This window comes from Talpa europaea (assembly GCF_964194135.1).
Source record: "Talpa europaea genome assembly, chromosome: 3".
Taxonomy (NCBI): domain Eukaryota; kingdom Metazoa; phylum Chordata; class Mammalia; order Eulipotyphla; family Talpidae; genus Talpa; species Talpa europaea.
In genome coordinates, this window is record NC_140069.1 from 139,898,959 (window position 1) to 139,917,905 (window position 18,947).

Sequence of the window (18,947 nt, forward strand, 5' to 3'; positions counted from 1 at the left end):
AGGCCCTGCTTTTTGAGTTTTTAAATGATGTTTTGGTTTTTTTAAGAACAATTCATAGAAGAGCCCAAGTCACTTAGTATGACTCATTTCTTTCAAGATTAATATGTAGCAAGAGATTTTTTTTGTTTACTTTAAGAATGAAGTTTAAGAATCTTGCTTTCAGAAAACTCACAGGATGGTCTTTTTTTATTTCAAATGTCACTTTATAGTGTGAAGAAATGTCTCCAAAGTATAGTACAGGAGAAAAAGTTAAATTTTATTTCTCAAAATAGCTTAAGCATGAATAATTCACTTGCCTATCCTTAAAAAAATAGAGATTTGTAGCAAATTTAATCTACATAAGCAAATCCACAATATTACCATAATTATAATGCCCTCTGATAATGTGACATTATGGTTACCCTTGAAAACCACAGAAGTTTTAAGTTATTTACCAAATACTAAAATAGGGGAGAAACAGAAAAGATTTGTCGAATTTGATAATCTAGAAAGTTCATTTGACACCGGAGACACAGCACCACAAAAAAGTTGGCATAAAGTGGATGGAAAACTAGCCCAGTGGATGGAAACCTGAATTGGCCATAAACATCTAGAATGGACAACAACTTTTTCACTCAAGTCCATTGCTCTGGATGAAAAAAATAAAGGCAGGCCCAGCTCAAATAATGTCCATATCTCAATAACATTGACCTTGGCTCCATGACATGGCCTGGTGCAAGAAGGAGACAAAAGCTTTTTTGGTGTATAGACAGATGTGGGTTGATTATATGCACACCTGAAGTTTACATAATGTTGCAACTCAATGTTCTCTGCAGCGTGAACCAGACTTCAGCTGGGAGGATCTGCTCTCGAGTAGAGAATATATATGTTCTCTGATCACCCTGGATGGCGTCCCTTTACACATTAACTTCATGAGAGAGGTCAAGGACAATACTCCTGGTCACGATGCCGCTGTATTAAAACACGTAAGTGTTTGGAAAACTGGGAAATTATATTCTAAATGCAGACATCTGGCTCTCCTAGTGTTAACTGATGGCACCATTTTGAACAAGTCAACGAAACTGTCTTCGAGCAAATTCTGAATGGTAATAAAAACACCACATGGCAAACAGGGATAGGATCAGAATTCCTGTAAGAATGTCACTTCAACGAGAAAGCAAGAGTATCCTCAAAGGGAGGGGAAAAAAAAAACTTAAGAAGTTTAATTTTTAAGATTGATTTTATTGTTAAGAGCCATTAAAGAATTAGGGAACCTTATTTCTCTCAGGTTATTTATGATAATCAGGTTTTGTGAAAATTCAAACCTGCTCATTGGCTTTATTGGCTATTTAAGAGAAATGTGGGTCCTGCAACATGTTGCTAGATACAAAGACCAAACAAGGATTGTGGACATTTTCAATCAATTAGTAAATCTGTTGCTTTAAATACCAGGGAAAAAGAGCTAGGAAGCCACTGGATGATGTATTGCCATGAAATGCATACACGTATATAGTTAAATATTTTTATTTTCATTCTGTATAATACCTCATGTAAAAGTCAAGCAACGAAAGGCCTATATTAACGGGAGTTTCATCTCTCACAGCTCTACCCGTGAACAGAATGCATCTTGTCTGCAAGCAAACAGGGAGCACATGGCACCTTCTGAGAGCTTCAGGTGGGTGTCCCCAGACCTTCACTAAAGGAGGGGAGATGTGTCCTAAAGGGGGGCTGGGAACAGCAGGAGAGGAGCCAGCACCTTCTAAAGGCTCAAAATAAAATTCAAGAACTCAAAGCACAGAAGTTTCTTCAAGCACAAAAGGACAGCATGAGGGTTTTTTAAAATTAAAATTTGAACAACTCATCCTCGAATTTAATTGAGAAGGTACAGATATTGTTTCTCTGAAATGGCTCCTGTCCCAAAGCGGGGAAGAAAGGAAATATCCGATCTGATTTCCTTTGGATGTAACAGGACTATAAATGTTTTTTAATGATCGGGTCTTGAAAATGCATAATTTACTTTTAAAAGGGGCCTAATGAAGATGGAAAGCGCAGGCTTTACTTTCCTTGCTGGAGAGTTCTCTTTGTGTCCCTCCCATTACCTTTGAATATTTCCACACAGCCATTCATCCCCACATGATCCAGGGGCTGAACTGTGCTCTGCTGTTTCATCAATTCCACATTTGCCTGGAATCATGAAAGTGCTTCATTATGTTATTAGCTCAGAAGCTCTTCCCTGTAAGTCCTGAATCTCCTCCCAGGCCCTTCCCTCCAACACATACACACACACACACACACACACACACACACACACACGACCTTCCTCAAGCTGCTAAAATGAAAGATGCAGAAAATGGGCATTTTGATGTCCCTCACACTGTTCCTTCTTTGCTCTCATCTCCACGCCTGCCACCACATTCTATTCTTTCAGTGTCTCCCCAAACTTAAAAAGCAGCTGTTAGCAGAGAGGGGGTGAGTTAACAATAGAGTGAGTGTGTGTGTGTATATATATCTCTCTATATATAAAGTCTGTGTGTGTTCTTGTTTGCATGTGGGCTCGTGTGTGTGTGTGTGTGTGTGTGTGTGTGTGTGTGTGTGTGTGTGTAGGGAGATGAGGTTTGGATACATTCCTGCCTTTAAAAATATTTTGTTAACTCATCAGAAATATCAGCTCAGAAACCAAGCATCTGGCACATCGGTTATAAATATGCCCAATTTTATGTGGGCGACATAAAAAGGTCAAGCGCCTGCGTGCAGGTCAGTTACCAGAATCAGCCATCACAGGAAGAGGGGCTTCAAACTTTAAACTTAATCATATCTGGAACCATTTCTGGGCCGCGGGCAGGACAGGGGCGCTGGGTGCCCTGGGGGAGGGGTTCCCCATCAGCTAGTCCGGGCGAGGAAACAGCCCCGCGTTCACCTAGAAGAGCCAGCTAAGAGCCATCAGCTGGGCAGCCCCGGGGCAACCCGAAAAGCCGAGAAAGGATGGGGGAAACCAGCCCAGCTCACTCTGACTCCTTCTGTTCTCTCCCCGGCGCCAGACACACCTACTAAGCAGGTCTTACAAAGAGCAAAGCCCCCGCGCGCCGTGTGGCTCGCAGGAAACCTGCCCCAGGCTCGCCTGCCGTTCCCAAAGCGCCCTGCCTTCCACGCACCCCCGGACACCCCGACCATCCCGACCCCGCTCCCTGCTCCCCAATCTGCCTCAGTTTGCCTCGGGCGCACATCGGCTTCGCTGGCAGCCTCTCCCCCACGCCTCCCACCCTCCTGTGCTGACACCCAGAAAAGTGGCCGGGGGGCAGGGAAACTCGCCTGGGGAGACCTCTCCAGAATCGCGCGCTCCCTTCCACTTACTTGGAGTTGCAAACGTGCCGTGCGCGCTCAGGCTGCCTTTGTTGCAAGGGGCGAGGGTCTCCGCTCCGGATCCAGGTGCCCGAGTCGCTGCTGCTGGCGCCGCGGCTGCTGCGCCCTCCCTGCTGGCCGGCGGCTCGCTGGTCTCTCTCCCCCTGGCTCCGCTGGGGATTTGCCTCTGCTCAGCGGCTCCCTTGGCGGGATTTTCGGACTGGAAGGCGGGGGAACCTGATCCTGCCTTCCACTCAACTACGCCCTGGCAGGGAGGGAACGGAAGGGAGTGTAGAAAGGGAGGGATGGGAGGCGCGGGCAGGGAGAGGACGCGGCGGGGCGCGGGAGGGAGCGCGCCGTTCCCTCGCGAGCTGATTGGGAAGCTTATTAAGAGCAGAGCGCTCCAGGGGCGTCTCTCCCGCAGGAGCCAGCGCACGGGTTGAACCCAGAGGCCCTGCGATGGAGCCTTGTTTTGTTGGTAGCCCAGCGATCCAAGCCCACCTTGCTTTTCCAAACTTTACGCACGACCTGTTCTTGGGATGGGTGCGTCCCCAGGGGGGTCGAGTTAGCAGAGTATGAACGCACGATGGGTGGCATGTAAGGTGGCAGGGTTCGCCCCCGACATGTTCTTTTGAAGTGAGAATATGGAGTGAAAAATAAGGCTTCCATCCTCGCTTCCCCTGCCCCCCACTCCGGAGTGCTCGCCCCCCACCCAGTGCCAGCAGCGCCTTCAGCTGCCAGTCTCTTCCCACCTGCAGTCATAAAATGTGCAAGCACTTTTTTTGCGCTTTTCACAAAGAATGGCAGATGTCTGAAAGTTCCCAATTAAATGCTACTTTCCTTTGGGGGCGATTTCCATTTTGGGCTCCCTGGGTGCCTCTCGTGACCTAGTTAGTGAGTTTCCTTTGCCGCCCAAGAATTCAAGGGATGAGTCAATGCAGCTCAAACTCTGGGGTTTGTAAATGCAGCACCGGGGCTTCTTGGCTTTCTGGGTTTCCCATTTTGTTCATGGGTGGAAAGAGGCAAAGGTGAATCTCTTTAGGGCTAGTTGCATAACACAAAGATGACTATTTGGGTAGATGAGATTAAAACATTGAGTAAAATGACTAGATAGCATAATACAAATTTACCCAAATAGTCTTTTCTACAAGCGAATGTCTAGATTTTCTGCCAAAATCATCAGTCTTTTCCCACACCACGCCTCATCTTGCTCCTCTACTTTCTTTCTGCTCATTTGGTGGCGTCCACCCCACCCCAAATGAGGTTGCACACAGTATGCTTCCATTTCCCTGAGTCTGAGATGACAGCCTGTTGTTCCATCTGATAAATACCTATTATACACCTTATATAACTCTAAAATTTACATTTACTTAGAACTAGAACTTAGAAGCATTTTTGGGTGGTAAATAGTTCTTAGGGACTCTATTTTGAGAGCTACCTGGACATATATCCCATAGAGGTAACAGATGAGGACAAAGAGTTGTCTCTACACAAGGAAAGCTTTTCATCAAACATTCATTTTTTTGCAAAGGAGACGAGGCATCAGAAATGCACTTTGCCACCTCCAGTCTAACCTCATAACCAAACTGCACACACATGCCACACACCATACTCGAATGAAATGAATAAATGAGGATCTCTGTCTCTGCACACAGAGGTCAAGTTCCCTGTCTCCCTTTGTGACTCCATTTTCCCAAGGAACAAGTAATGTTTGTTTTAATCTGACTTCACCTGTATAAATTATGGAGAAATGTACAGTATCCTCTTTATTATTCTTTACCCCAGACTCTTAATGAAAAGTCCTATGTGACCATTCACTAGCCCTCATAGAGATCCCAAGTCATTGAACAAAGGCTTATACATTTTCTGTTTCTTTCCTAAATTATATCTCACATCTACTGGCGTAACAGTACCAGTTAGATGAGTGATGCTATTTTTATTGTGGTATTTACCTAGAGGGTTGCTAAAGTAAGTATGAGATGTTCGTGATTTTCACTCTGCATATAACACTGCATGTGTTATAGCAAAAAAAAAAAAATCACTTTGATCAAATAGGAATAGGTGGAAATTATTTATATCAGTAGATCTTGACCAGAAACAATTTACTATCCAGGGGGACAGTCAATAATGACTGGAAACATGCTTTGTTGTCGCAGTTTGGGGGAGAGGTTGTTGCTGGTGAGCAAAGGTGCAGCTCAACACCCTACTATGCACAGATTATACACCCTACTATACATATAGCCTACATTTTTATGTATATAAATACATAAGCCAAAAAAATCGAAGAATTGATTTTTTTTTATGTGATAAATGCCATGGGGAAAAAAAAAGAAAAGAAAGGAAGGGAAAATTGACAATTTGGGGGAGAACAGACTGACTGGACTGAAGTTTAAGTGAAGTTAAAATGGGGGATAAATATCCCATGTAAATATTTGGGAGAAGAGTCTCCATCTCCAGAGAAGGGAAGAGCAAGTGGAAAGGTCTTGTGGTCTGACTCCCCCCAGGTCGAGGGGGATAGAGGGAGGTGAACTCAACCAGTGTAGGGAGGCCTTGAGGCCAAAGGCATAATAGGCCAGGTCAGGTCGGGCCTGTGTCCATTGTAGAGAATTGTTCCTTTTTCACTGAATGACATAGAAAGTCACTGAGAGTGACCAAACCTAGCTCTGAGCTAACAGGGTCTCACAGCCATATTGAACAGAACACAGGAGGGCAGGGTGGGAGCAGTTAGAAGGCTAATGTAATAACCCACTGTCCAGACTTCTTCCCCTTGGCCCTTTTCCTTGTGAAAAAGAACTAACTATAAACCTGCCCTTTCACACTCTCTCTGGCCCCAAAGCTCCTGTCACAGTGACTTTGTCTGGCTAGTGTTCACCCGTCTGCCAGTTCCCAGTCTCTCCAGGTGTAATTAATGAGCCCCCCACATGAGTGCTACCAGACTAAAATATGACTAATGTCATGTGATTTGAAATCATAGAAATTATAGCATGTCCTAAGGGTGTCTGGAAAATGAGACCACTGATTTTGCAGCGACAGTACAAGAAGTGTGATCTACATGAAGTCAAAAAATGTGAAGGAACCTGATGGAAAATGTGTCAGGAGATCTCCTGGGTTGCCTGCTTGGCAGCTTATTTACATTCTTAATGCTCTGAGTTCTTCACCATCCTTAACATGCCAAAGGACAATGCATCGAGCTCTCCCAGATTGATGCCTATCCCAGGAACACATCTGTCTTCCTCTCCCTGAGATAATTCAATGGTAATTTAAAAAATATTTTGATTACTGTAACTATATTACAAAGCTTACTTCCCTATTAAATGATAATGTATGCCATTTTTATTAAAAAACAAAAACTCAACTGAAGTTGGATTAATTAATTCAGGACTATATCTTTTTTTTTAAATATATATATATATTTAAATTTTATTTACTTTTGCATAGAAGAACTATAGTGCAAGCCAGAGGTGGGGGTTGGGGTGAGTATTCACCAGAGACAGAGTGGGGAGTCAGTCGAACCGGCAGATCAATTGAAATACACTGCCAAGGGGAGCAGCAGATGAAACAGGGGAGGTCTGCTGTGCCATGTGGGTCAGCTCCCTTGCCAGGGATCAAACTTAGGCCTTAGGAGTGATAGATCTGAGATTTAACTCCCACGTCACCAGGGAGGACCAAGGACTGTATCTTAAAAACATGAGTTGGTAAAGTCAGTGTCTCAAAGTCTTCAAGGACCCAAGTGCTTCCATCGTTTTGACGATGGAACTGCATGTTCAGTTTGTGAACCAAGCCTCCCCATGGTTTCAAGGATTTTCAAAGTAAATGAGACCGAATCCCTACCAGAGGCTATGTCAGTTTCTCAATTGTCAGGGTGCAAAGGAAATCATTCCATATGCCTTTGGGTTCTTCAGAGATGACAAATAATCAAATAAGCATCAGACATAGTCATAAGAAAAAAAAGCCAAGCAGCTTAATAACTCGTATATCCCCTGTATACATTGGAGAGGCCCATCAAGGTTGACTAACTAACCTTATGGCTTTAGATGCCATTTAAATAGCTTTGCTAAAATAAGAGAGGTTGGGGAACAAAAGGAAAAAAAAAGAACATTTCAGGAGTTTACCAAGGAAGGCATGGTAAACAAAAGTATGCAGGCTTGAGTTCTGCCTTCTCAGAGAAAAGAGATACTATTAGGTCACCCCAGTATGTCCCCTTATAGAGAGATTTACATTTAAGTGTCTTTTTAAAAAAAAAAAAAAAAACTTCCACCCAGTCTTCAGAGCCCTTTCCATGAAATCAGCCTTTCACAAAGAGATATTTTGGGTTGGCAAATATTTGCTCTTCTACTCAAATCACATGGTCACAAAGGCTATGCCAGCGAAAGGAAGAGGTGAAAAGGATTTAGGTAGCAATGAGCTACAATTTCATCCAAAAATTTTTATAACTTTTCACCTTTTTAGTCATGCGCTTATGAATCTAAGTAAGCTTGACTTAAGTCTTGTTTTCCTCATCAAGAATTGCTAAAACCAAGGTGCTAAGTTAACAAAGCTGAAGAGCAGGACTTGGACAATGACCCCACCCACACTCACCCGAACCAGGTCTGAAATTCGCAAAGAAGTTTGATCACACATTACAAGGGGAAAAACCTACAAATGTCATCAATTCAATACCAACATTGCATAAAAATAGAATATTATATACCATATTGGATTTCTATCCTTGAAATTCAAGCTTGGTTTTATATGTGAAAACCAGGCAATATAAATCACTGTATTAACAGAACAAAGGAACACATTTATTTACATATATATATATATATATATATATGAAAAGCATTGAAAAAAGTCAACTCCTGTTCATCATTAAAATTCTCAGCAATTTAGAGTATAAATGAATATTCATGTTCTGATAAGGCATCTATAGAAAACCTCCAGACAATGAGATATTTAATGATTAAGAATTAATACTTTCTAAGATTAAGAATCAAATAAGAATAAGCATTCAACATTTTTATTCAATGTTGTACTGGAGATCTTAGCTGGTAACATAGATCAGGATAAGAAATAAAAATAATGGGAAGAAGGGCCTCCCTGGTAGCCTAGGGGTTAACTCTAAGTGCCTTAACCACTAAGGCCTGAGTTCCATCCTGGTCAGGAACTAACTGACATGGCACAGCAGACCTCTCCTATCTCACATAATCCTCCCCTTAGTACTGTATTTCACTGCTGCTACCCACTCTGTCTCTGGTGAATCCTTTCACCCCCCACACCTCTGGCCTACACCCCAGTTTTTCTACACACACACACACACACACACACAAAGGGAAGGAACAAGTTCAACTGTCTTTATTCTCACATGACATGAGCATGTACAAAGAAAGTTATCAGGAATACACAGAAAAGCTTTTTAAGAACTAAGAAGTGTCTTTCATTGGATACAAGTTTAAATTATAAAAATCAATTTTATATCTATATTCTAGCACTTGGAACATGAACAATTGGAAATGAAATATTTAAAATGTTTATCTGGAGCATGAAATACTTATGGAATAAATTTAACAAAATATGCCCAAGGCTTCTATACTGAAAAAAATATCATATATTTCTGATAAAAGTTAGACTACACACAGAAATAGCTGAGTTAATCATGTTCAATGATTTGAAAATTTAAGACTCTCTATATGTATCTCCAAGTTCAATGCAATTTTAAACCACAATAAGCTTTTTAATAGAAATTAACAAAGAGATACTAAAATTTCTATGCTAGTGAAAATAATGTTGATAGGCAAAAGTCTTTTGAAATAAAGAATGAAGCTGAAGAACTAACACTGCTTGGTAGCATGTCTTTTTGTAAAGCAAAATTAACCAGGATTATTGTCTAGTACTGGCATAAAAATAGACTAATCAACAGAGAATAAAACCATCAATTGGAAAATAGACTCAAAAATATTTAAATAAGGAAATGGTCCAGAAAGAACCGAATACCCATATTCAGAGTAAAGTTTGACATGAAAGAGAAAAGTTAACTCAAAATGTATTAATGACCTGACTGTAAAAGTAAATGCTATAGCATTTCTAGAAAATTATTAGGGAAAAAAAAAAAAAAAAAACTTTGTTTCCTTGGGGTAGGCAAAAATTTCTTTGGACATGAAAAGTACAAACTGTTATTACAACAATAAAAGAAAAGAATTTCATCAAAATTAAAATTTTGTTCAAAGTAGTTCCAGTTGGCTCAAACTGGATCTAATCTAGTTAATCTAGTTCCAATCAGTTCTGACCAGTTCTAAGTCGGTCAAACCAATTCCAGCAGCTCAAACCAGTTTTAGCTGTTTCAAACTAGTTACAGCTACTGATTGGTTCAAATCCAACAAGTTGAACTGGTTTTGACCAATTCAAACCAGTTCCAGCTAGTTCAAACCAGTTCTGACCAGTTCTAACCAGTTCCAGCCATTTCTGACTGGCTTAAACCAGTAACAGCTGGTTCAAACCAGTACGAGTTCAATCCAGTACCATCCAGCTCAAAATGGTTCTTACCAGCTCAAGCCAGTTTCAGTGAGTCTGACTACTTCAAACTGGCTCCAGCTGGTTCATACTAAATTCTGACCAGTTGAAGCTGGTTCCCACTGGTTCCAGCTCTGACCAGTTCAAATTGGTCCCAGCTAGTTCAGACCAGTTAAAACTAGCTCTGACATATTTGGACCAGTTTCAGCAAGGGCAAACCATTTCTGAAAGATTCTGGCCATTTCCAGCTGATTTTGATCGGTTCCAGCTGTCTCAAGCTGGTATTGACCAGTTTTAATTATTCTAGCTGGTTGTGACGAGTTTAAACCTGTTACAGTTAGTTCAAACCATTTCTGACCACTTCAATGCAACTGGTTCAAATCAGTTCCGACTGGTTCTAAGAACTTTGAACTGTTCCAGCAGGCTTAAACTGGTTTTGACAGATTCAATCCAGTTCCAGCCTGTTCAAAACTGGTTCTAAAAGGTTCAAACCAGTCCAATAGGCTCAAACTGGTTCTGACCAATTCTGAACTAGCTCAATCCAGTTATAGCCAGTTCCAACTGGTTCTAACCAGTTCTAACAATTTCTACATATTCTAAGTGTTTCAGACTGGTTCCAGCTGTCTCAACTGGTTGTGACTGATTCTAGATTATTCCAGCCAGTTCTGACTAGCTCAAACTGGTGCCAACTGGTTCAAACTGGTTCTGACCAGTTCAAACCAGTTCCAGCTGGCTGAAACTTTCTGGCCAGTTCTACTGGATTCTGACTGGCTCAAAAAAGTATAAACTGGTTCAAACAGGTACTGACCAGCTCTATGCGGTTCAAAACAGTTCTTCCCAGCTCAAACTGGTTTTACCCAGCTCAACCAGTTCTAACCAGTTTGACAAGCTTAAACTGCTACCAGGTGGCTCAAACCATTTATGATCGGTTCTGTGTAGTTCAAACTGGTTCCAGACAACTCAACAACTCAACCCAGTTTTAAATGGCTCAAATCATTGTCAGACAGTTCAAATAGATTCTTACCAGTTCTTGCTGTTTCCAGCCAGTTCTGGCTAGCTCAAACCAGTACCAGGTGGCTCAAATCACCTCCAGCTAGATACAGTTCCAGGCAGTTCAAACTTATTCTAGACTGTTCATACTGGTTTTGATCTCTTTAAACCAGTTTCAACTAGTTTTGTCCAGTTCAAACCAGTTCCAGCTAGTTGCAACTGGTTTCTGACTGGTTCAAACCAGTTCCAGCCAGCTCAATTTCTGACCAGTTCATTCCATTTCCAGCTGGATTAAACTTATTTGAATTGGTTCAAACTGGTTTTAAACTGGTACCAGCTGTTTCAAAATTGTTCTCACCAGTTTCAGCCAGTTCAAACCAATAACTGGAACCAACTTGTTCCAGGGAGGGCAAACCACGTCTGACAGGTTCATACCAGTTGCAGCTGATTCTGCCCCAGTCAAATTGGTTCTACCCAGCTCAAATGACTTTGACCAGCTCAAACCAGTGACACCTGTTTCTAACTGCTTTTTTTGCCAGCTCAAACCAGTTTTGATCTGTTCAAGCCAGCTCCAGTCAGCTCAAACTGGTTCTGATCGGCCTTAACCAGTTCCAGTCAGTTCAAATAATTGCTGACCAGTTCTAACCTATTTAGACCAGTTCCAGCCAGTTCAAGCCAGTTCTGACCATTTTCAACTGGTTCCAGCCACCAAAAACTGTTTGTTTTTTTTACCATTTATAACCATTTCTAGCTGGTTCCTGTTAGTTCACACTGGTTCTAACCTCTTCAAAGTGGTTCCAGCTGGTTCTGACCAATTCAAACCAGTTATAACTAGTACAAATTTTCAATCCAGTTCTAGCTGTTCCAAATGAATACTGACAGGTTTAAGTCTGTGCCTACTGGCTCAAAGTCATTTTAAGTGCTTCAAACTAGTTCTAGCCAATTCAAACCATTTCTGGTCAGTTCTAACCAGTTTAGATCAGTTCCAACTGACTCAAAATAGTTCTAACCAGCTCCAGTTGGTTCCAGATGGGTCAAGCTGATTTTGACCAATTCTGACCATTTCTAGGTGCTTACATCAGTTCAAACTGGTTTCAGTCAACTTATACTAGTTCTATCCAGTTCAAACCAGTTTCAGACAGTTAAAGTGCATTTTGACTGCTTCCAACCAGTTTCAGTCAGCTCAAGCCACTTCAAATAAGTTCAGCCAGCTCTAACCACTTCCAGCTGGCTCAAACCACATTACAATAAGACTAGATCCACCTATAAAAGGAAATGTATGTTATGATGTAATAAGCATTAGCTGTAGATATTCCCTTTAAGTTTTAAGATTTTTCAAGGGTAAACTCTGTTTTAAGATAACATTTTTTTTCTTTTGTTTTTTTGGTTCATTTTGGTTCAAAGTCTATTGCCAACCCTTATTATTAACAGATATTCATGGTAACCCAAGAAGGCTGTTTTCAGTGTGTAGGTGCCTAACTAGAGTCACTTCAAATTCTGCTTCAGGGCCAGCTCAACCTGGGCTGGGGCCACACAAAGACATATGCCCTAACCTCAAAAAGAGATTATACACATTGTTCAGAGATGGCAATTATTCCAGTTGAGAAAGATTACAAAATCCAGGAAGATTTCTGGGTATGGTTTGTAAACAATTTTGGCTGAAGCAGAGGGTTGGATATGGAAACAAACTTGAGACCTACAGAGATATGGGAGCTTCTGAAACAAACTGACAGTACAAGTAATATATAGAAGATTAATTTGCCTAATGTATAAAGCATGGGGACAGCCTAAAAGAAAGAAAATCTATTAAGAATTAGTCATCTTCTCAATCCTGCATTTAATAATCTAAACTTCGATAGCATCAGATAAAATGTATTTGAGGGCCATCATTCAAAATTTGGCCTTTACTGATGAGTTCATTTTCCTTGTCTCCAATGAGTTACTTCTATTGTAGTCAGAGACTTCTCCTCAAAGATTTCTTTATACATCTTTCTTTTTTAAAAGACATTTTTTAAAGATTTATTTATTTATGCATACAAGAGCTAGGGTATAGGCCAGAGGTGTGGAGGGTGAGAGGATTCACCAGAGACTGAGCGGGGAACAAAACAGACAGACTGACTGAAATACAGTACTGAGGGAAGCAGCAGGCGAGGCAGGAGAGGTCTGCTGTGCCATGTGGGCTGCTCCCTGGCCAGCCGGGGATCAAACTCATGCTGCAGTGCTAAGAACAGCTTCAGAGGTTGTATCTAACCCGTTGTGCCACCAGGGAGGCCCCTAAAAAGATTTTTTTTATTGAGTTGTTGGTTTATATGGCTTTCATTATAGAAGTGTAGAAACCACTCCCACCTCCTTTTCAGACATTGTTGCCAAAGTGCTCCCATCACCAAAGGACCCCTAGTTCACCACCATTGACTCTCGTGTGTTCTCCCTTCTGGTTCTCATCCTTCCCTTCCTCCATTCCCTTCCCTCTCTGGTTGCCCTCTAAGTCAGCTTAGCATTTTAGTTTGGCTTTGTCTGGCCCTTTGTTTGGTGTTTCTATGTTCCACATGTAAGTGCCACCATCTGGTATTTGTCTTTCTCCTTCTGGCCCATTTCATTTAGTAGGATTCTTCTAGCTCCATCTATGTTGCTGGAAATAGTAGGACTTAAGCTTTGTTTGTCATTCAATAATGTTCCATTGTGTATGTATATATCTCGCTTCCTCTTAATCCATTTATCTGTTCTTGAGCATTGTAAATAAATAGTGCTGCAATGAACATGGGATGGCAGGCTTCCTTCTGAATTACTGTTTTTTTACTTTTGTGGTATATACCAAGGAGTGGAATTGCTGGGTCATATGGCAGATCATTTGTAGTCTTTTTGGGAAACCGCCATACTGTTTCCAGATGGGTAACACCAGTCTCACCACCAACGGTGTAAAAAGAAAGGTTCCTTTTTCTTCACATCCTAGCCAGCATTTATTGTTTCTGGTTTTTTGAGGTGGGTCATTCTCAGAGATCACAGCGTGCTTATTTATGCTTCATAGGTTCTTACTATTTTATGTACCAATAATGTCTTCTTGCTCTATTACATTTCACCAAATCCTACCTTTTGATCAAATTCCTCCTATACCAGATAGCCTTTCCAGGTTTCCAAAGCCACCTTGAGCTGTCCCATCACCTCTCACTACTTGCTTATCAGAAAAAAAAATCATTGAGTTGTCATTTGGAAGGGATGCAGACATAAGGACATGAGCCTGAAAATGAGCAGCACTGGATTCCCTAGATCTGCTGCTGTTTAGTTTTCTGACTTTGGATAAATCACTAATGAACTTCACCTTTCCTTATCTCTAAAATATGGTGGGACTAGCTATCTTTAAGAGACCTGTTATGCGATCTCAGGTATTGGATTAGATATTTTATTACAATTTTAGGAATTTGGGACCACGTAGCTAACTTGTATTCACATGAACAAAATTTATCTTTCTATAATATTCCACCTTAAATATTGTCATCTTTCCATACTACAGCAGCACAATATTGTCCTTTGAATAATGGAAAATTTCCACCAAAGTCTTTATATATATTCTCATTTAATACACGTCATGAACCCTATAAAGAGCGATATCATTATTATGATATAGATAGCATTCTATTTCATAGCTGAGAAAGCAAAAGTTTAATCCTGAAATGAGGAGAATGAAAACTTTTCACAGAGACTTTTATGAATTATCTAAGCATTCTCTCTCTCTCTCTCTCTCTCTCTCTCTCTCTCTCTCTCTCTCTCACTCTTTCCCTCTCTCTCTCTCTCGGAAAATGTACATATATTACACTCAAAATTAACTGATTGTTCAGTAGTTGCAGATCAGTGATATAATGAAAAGAAGTTTGGTTATGCACAAATACTCAATTTAGACTTTTCTTAAGACATTAACATTTCCTTTCTTGTATCAGTAGATATTTTTAGGGCAATCCAGCAGAGATGTGAGCTTGAGTCATTTTGTTATGATAAGTTGGGTTTCTGTGGTTTGTTTTAAAGTCAGTTACTATTTAGCAACTCATGGTCTGAGTTTTATTCTGGAAATGACTTTTAGTTTCCACTGGCCATGAATGTTTCAGATAAGGTGATCATTATTATTATTACTGGAAACCCAAGTTTATCCTACGGAACGCAGAGGAACATGTGCCAAGACTCAAGTAGAGTATAACCCTAGGACACAGGATTAGAGATGGATTCTGCAAAGCCCACATCACCTACCTGCTCTCAACGACACAATTGTGCACACACATGCAGAGGAAAGATTGAAAGAAAATCTGTCAACAAATGACGTATTACATATGGCCTTTCGGCAGAGGGTCTGTCCACACACAAAACACACACTTTCACGAACACGCATATCTTGAAAATGAAGGAAATGTGCCCACAAATTATGTTGACCAAAATTGCTCCTTGAGATGAAATTTCAGAGTAGTCATTAGTTCATTAGAGAGGGAGAAAGAGGATAGGGAAGGGAGGAGAAAGCAGGGAAGACTTAAGATACTGAATACCTTGTTTGTCCAAGGCTCACTTGCAGTATCTTATATCCATAAAGCAATTTTCCTTTCAAGGACAAACCAGACTATCCATTTCCTGCTCAATGTGCATAACGAAATAAATACAGATGTTGGATAACTGAGCTGGAAACGGAAATTTTCTCCTTACTCCTGGGGTACAAGCACTCAGAGTTTGCTGCAATTTCTGCGTCTGCCTTCTCCCCCCCACACCCCCATCCCCAGCACGGGTTTGGGTTTTGCATGAAAGGGGAGATTCTGTGACTAATATCAATGAGACAAAGAAATGAAAGCCCTCTAATCCCTGGGCCAGGTGCCAGCCAGCCCACTGTACGGGGCCATTGGCCAGAAATCCCACTGTATGCTGGGCCCAAGGCCAACCAGCATCGGGCACAATGAGTTTCACAGCCACCTTTTCAGAGCTGACAGCAAATGTCGGAGCACCAACAGCCTTTGATAGGAGCTCCAACTTTCCCCTAACATTTCTACTCTGTAATAATAAAGCTTTTTTATTTATAAGCGGTACTCTCTTGAAGATTGCTTAGTGCTTTTAGAGACACAAACTCATTCATCAAAATGCTTATAGTGAGAAGGGGTGGGGCAGGTGGCCAAGACTGAGAATCAATATTCTCTTCCTGTTTTGAGAGAGGAGAGAGAGGGGGGGGGTGCAGAGAGAGAGAGAGAGAGAGAGAGAGAGAGAGAGAGAGAGAATACTTTACACCATAGTTCATCCTATCAGTGAATGTTCTAGACAAAAGTCTTACATGAATATTCTTCCTTAAATGTGTTTGCATGAGCTGATGGAAACTTACTGTGTGATTCCTAATGAGCTGTTTACTTAGAATGTCTTCTCTCCTCTTAAGACTGGGAGTTTTTGAAAGGCCAAACACATACACAAACCAGTTAACACTGGCACTCCTCATTGAACTTTCTGGCTGTTTCAGATTTAAATATTGATTTCTTTCTCTCACCCTCCCTGGCTCTTCACAATGGTAGCAGCTGTCAGGAAGTTGGGAACTTCATGCCAAGAAAGCCCCCAAGAGAATATGAATGCCATTAAAATATTTTTTACCTTTTGCTTGATTGTTATTCTCTAAAGCTCTTGAGTAGGGAGTGGAATATTGGGTAACCAAGAAGGGCTGCTCTCCACTGGGGAAACATTGGATCTGATTTCCATTAGAGATTCTGAATTATTTAGTGGGAACTGAGTGCCCCAATCAGCTGGTTTCTGAGTAGTTGGCTCTCAGCATCCATTCATGCTCAGTTGTGTTGAAGTCTTCTCTTGAAGCCAAAGCATGCCTGATCTGTGACTTGTTCATTTTCATTTCCAAAGTACCTTACTTTCCAAGAATTAGATCGAATACGAAGCATATCTAGTATGCAAAATGGAGCTTAGAACATTGAAAATTAAAAGAATTGTGAATACCTCATTTAATCACAATCTGTCCTCATTTCCAAATCTTTCATAATGTATTCCAGCATGTAATTTTCAGATTTCACATTCTTTCAAGCTGTAAATGAATAGCAATTGCTTTAAGAAGTTAAATTTCTGGCACTCGTGTCACCTTGCTGCCTAATCAGTTTATATTTAATGGCTATATATTTTAATTGACATTCATAGAGATTTCAGTGGAAATCTAGACAAGAAATTGAAAGATTAAAAGAAGAGCTGATATCTAGATACACATATAACCCTTTCTATCTCTGTTTATGTGTGAAGGAGCAATCAAGACTGAAAGAAGACATATGACCACTTATTATAGACTTGCCTTTTGTCAAATTACATAGTGGGCTTAGAAAGAGGTTGTAGGGGGCAAATCTGAAGGGATGAGCATGGTCAGTTCTACCGATAACCTTTCCAACATTCTGGAGGACATTATCCTCTATTTCATGTTTATAGGCATTCCTAGATATGCTTTAAGCCATGGCATGCTCCCTCTCAGGCCTCCATTTTAAATATCTCCCTGGCTGTATTGAGTAGATAGAGCAGAAAGGGTGAAGATGAAGCTTGGACACCAGTGGACACAACCTAGGTGAGCTTGTAATGGTTGCCTGAGTATATAGACCAGCTTTGGTGATGAAGAGACAATAGATCAGAGAGAAAATCTTTCACAAGAAGTAGTAGATGATTGACCATGGGTGGTATGCAAAAATAACCCCTAGGATTCCAGTTTTGAGCATGATGAATCCAAGCATTGAGATTGGGAATAGGCTTGGACAACTAGAAACAAATCCACCTTCAGAAACAGTGAGTTTGGAAGTTTATTTGAAATTTCAGGGGAGAATCTATTATTTAAGCAAGTTTTAGAAGAAGTATATACTATGGCATAAGTTGACAATTTTAAATTCACCTTTTATGTATTTTCAAAGAAAGCCCCCAAATTATAGACTACTTGCTTTAATTAGCCCATGTGCAATGCCTCCCTAAATCAATTTGTGCAAGAAGCATTCAACCCTATAATAAAAACCCAGGCTCCAGTTTGCCCTTTTAAGAGGGGGTACTTAATTGATCTTTTTGAGGCTTCCAGTCTATGTCCAAAGTGAAAAGGAGAAACTTGGCTGATGATTGATTCTCTCATTTCTATCCCCCTCTGGGAGGTAACAATATTGGGTCATTCCTTATATCAAATGACTGGAGAAAAAAGAAGTCATGTCTTTATTTATTTATTTATTATGTATTTTTTTTTAAATAGAGGCATGTTTATTTATTTGTTTGTTTGTTTGTTTGTTTATACAAGCACTGGGTACAGTCAGAAGCGCGGGAGGGTGAGAGAATTCACCAGAGCCAGAGCAGAGCAGGCAGAAGGACCGAAGCACACTGCTGAGGGGAGCAGGGGGCGGCAGGAGAGGTCTGCGCACCATGTGGGACCCTCCTCTGGTGGCCGGGGAGCAGCCGGGGATCGAACCAGCGCCGCGGGCAGCTTCGCAACCCAGTGCTCAACCGCTGTGCCACCAGGGAGGCCCCATGTCTTTATTTAAATTAAAACCTGGTCACCTGCTTCTTAAGTGACAAAGTTGGTAGCTTAACTTAACCAGCCACGCTGGCCACCCCTTCATGATTTTCCATCTAAGCAATGATTCTAATAAATACTTAGTTAACACGCAAATGGATTTTTGCAATTAGCTGAGGCCTGCAATGCTCAGGCCTTGTATTCTACTTACCTTCTGTTTTGTGTATATCTCTCAGCTCCCTTTCTTGTTTTGTGTTATTTTGTTCTGGTTCTCAGTGTATATGCAGGACAGGATCAATGTTACCTTAACTTGAGCTCCAACCCCCTACCCCAGTTAGATGACAATCTAGCTGGTGTTGGTTTTATATCCTTAGTGCTGCACACCTAATCCCAGTTAATGTGATAACACAGCCCAGGAATATTCTCCCCCAACTACTTACTCTACACTAATTTTGCTTTCATCTTAGTAAGACGAGTGAGGGCAAAGTTGGGGAAAAGATTGCAGTGGTTGATTTATTGTAACATCTAAAGAATTGGAATAACTACTCAGGAAAATCTTTGGCACCCATGAGAATTTTGTCAGAAAAGGGGAAACAGACTAAGTTTGAGAGGTAAAGCAATATAAAGATTTTCTGCAAAAGCACAAGTTACTTTCAAGAAGATGACTATA

The 18,947-nt window shown here is 41.0% G+C and overlaps 1 protein-coding gene across 1 annotated transcript in view; it reads right to left on the reverse strand.

The window, feature by feature from the left end:
- PTN (pleiotrophin) overlaps window positions 1–3,559 on the reverse strand; it is a gene marked incomplete at its 3' end in the record, with an annotated part of 78,499 nt that extends 74,940 nt beyond the window's left edge. The window contains exon 1 of the mRNA XM_084229719.1: window positions 3,331–3,559. The remainder of the gene's footprint in view (window positions 1–3,330) is intronic.
- Between the last annotated feature and the right edge of the window lie 15,388 nt (window positions 3,560–18,947).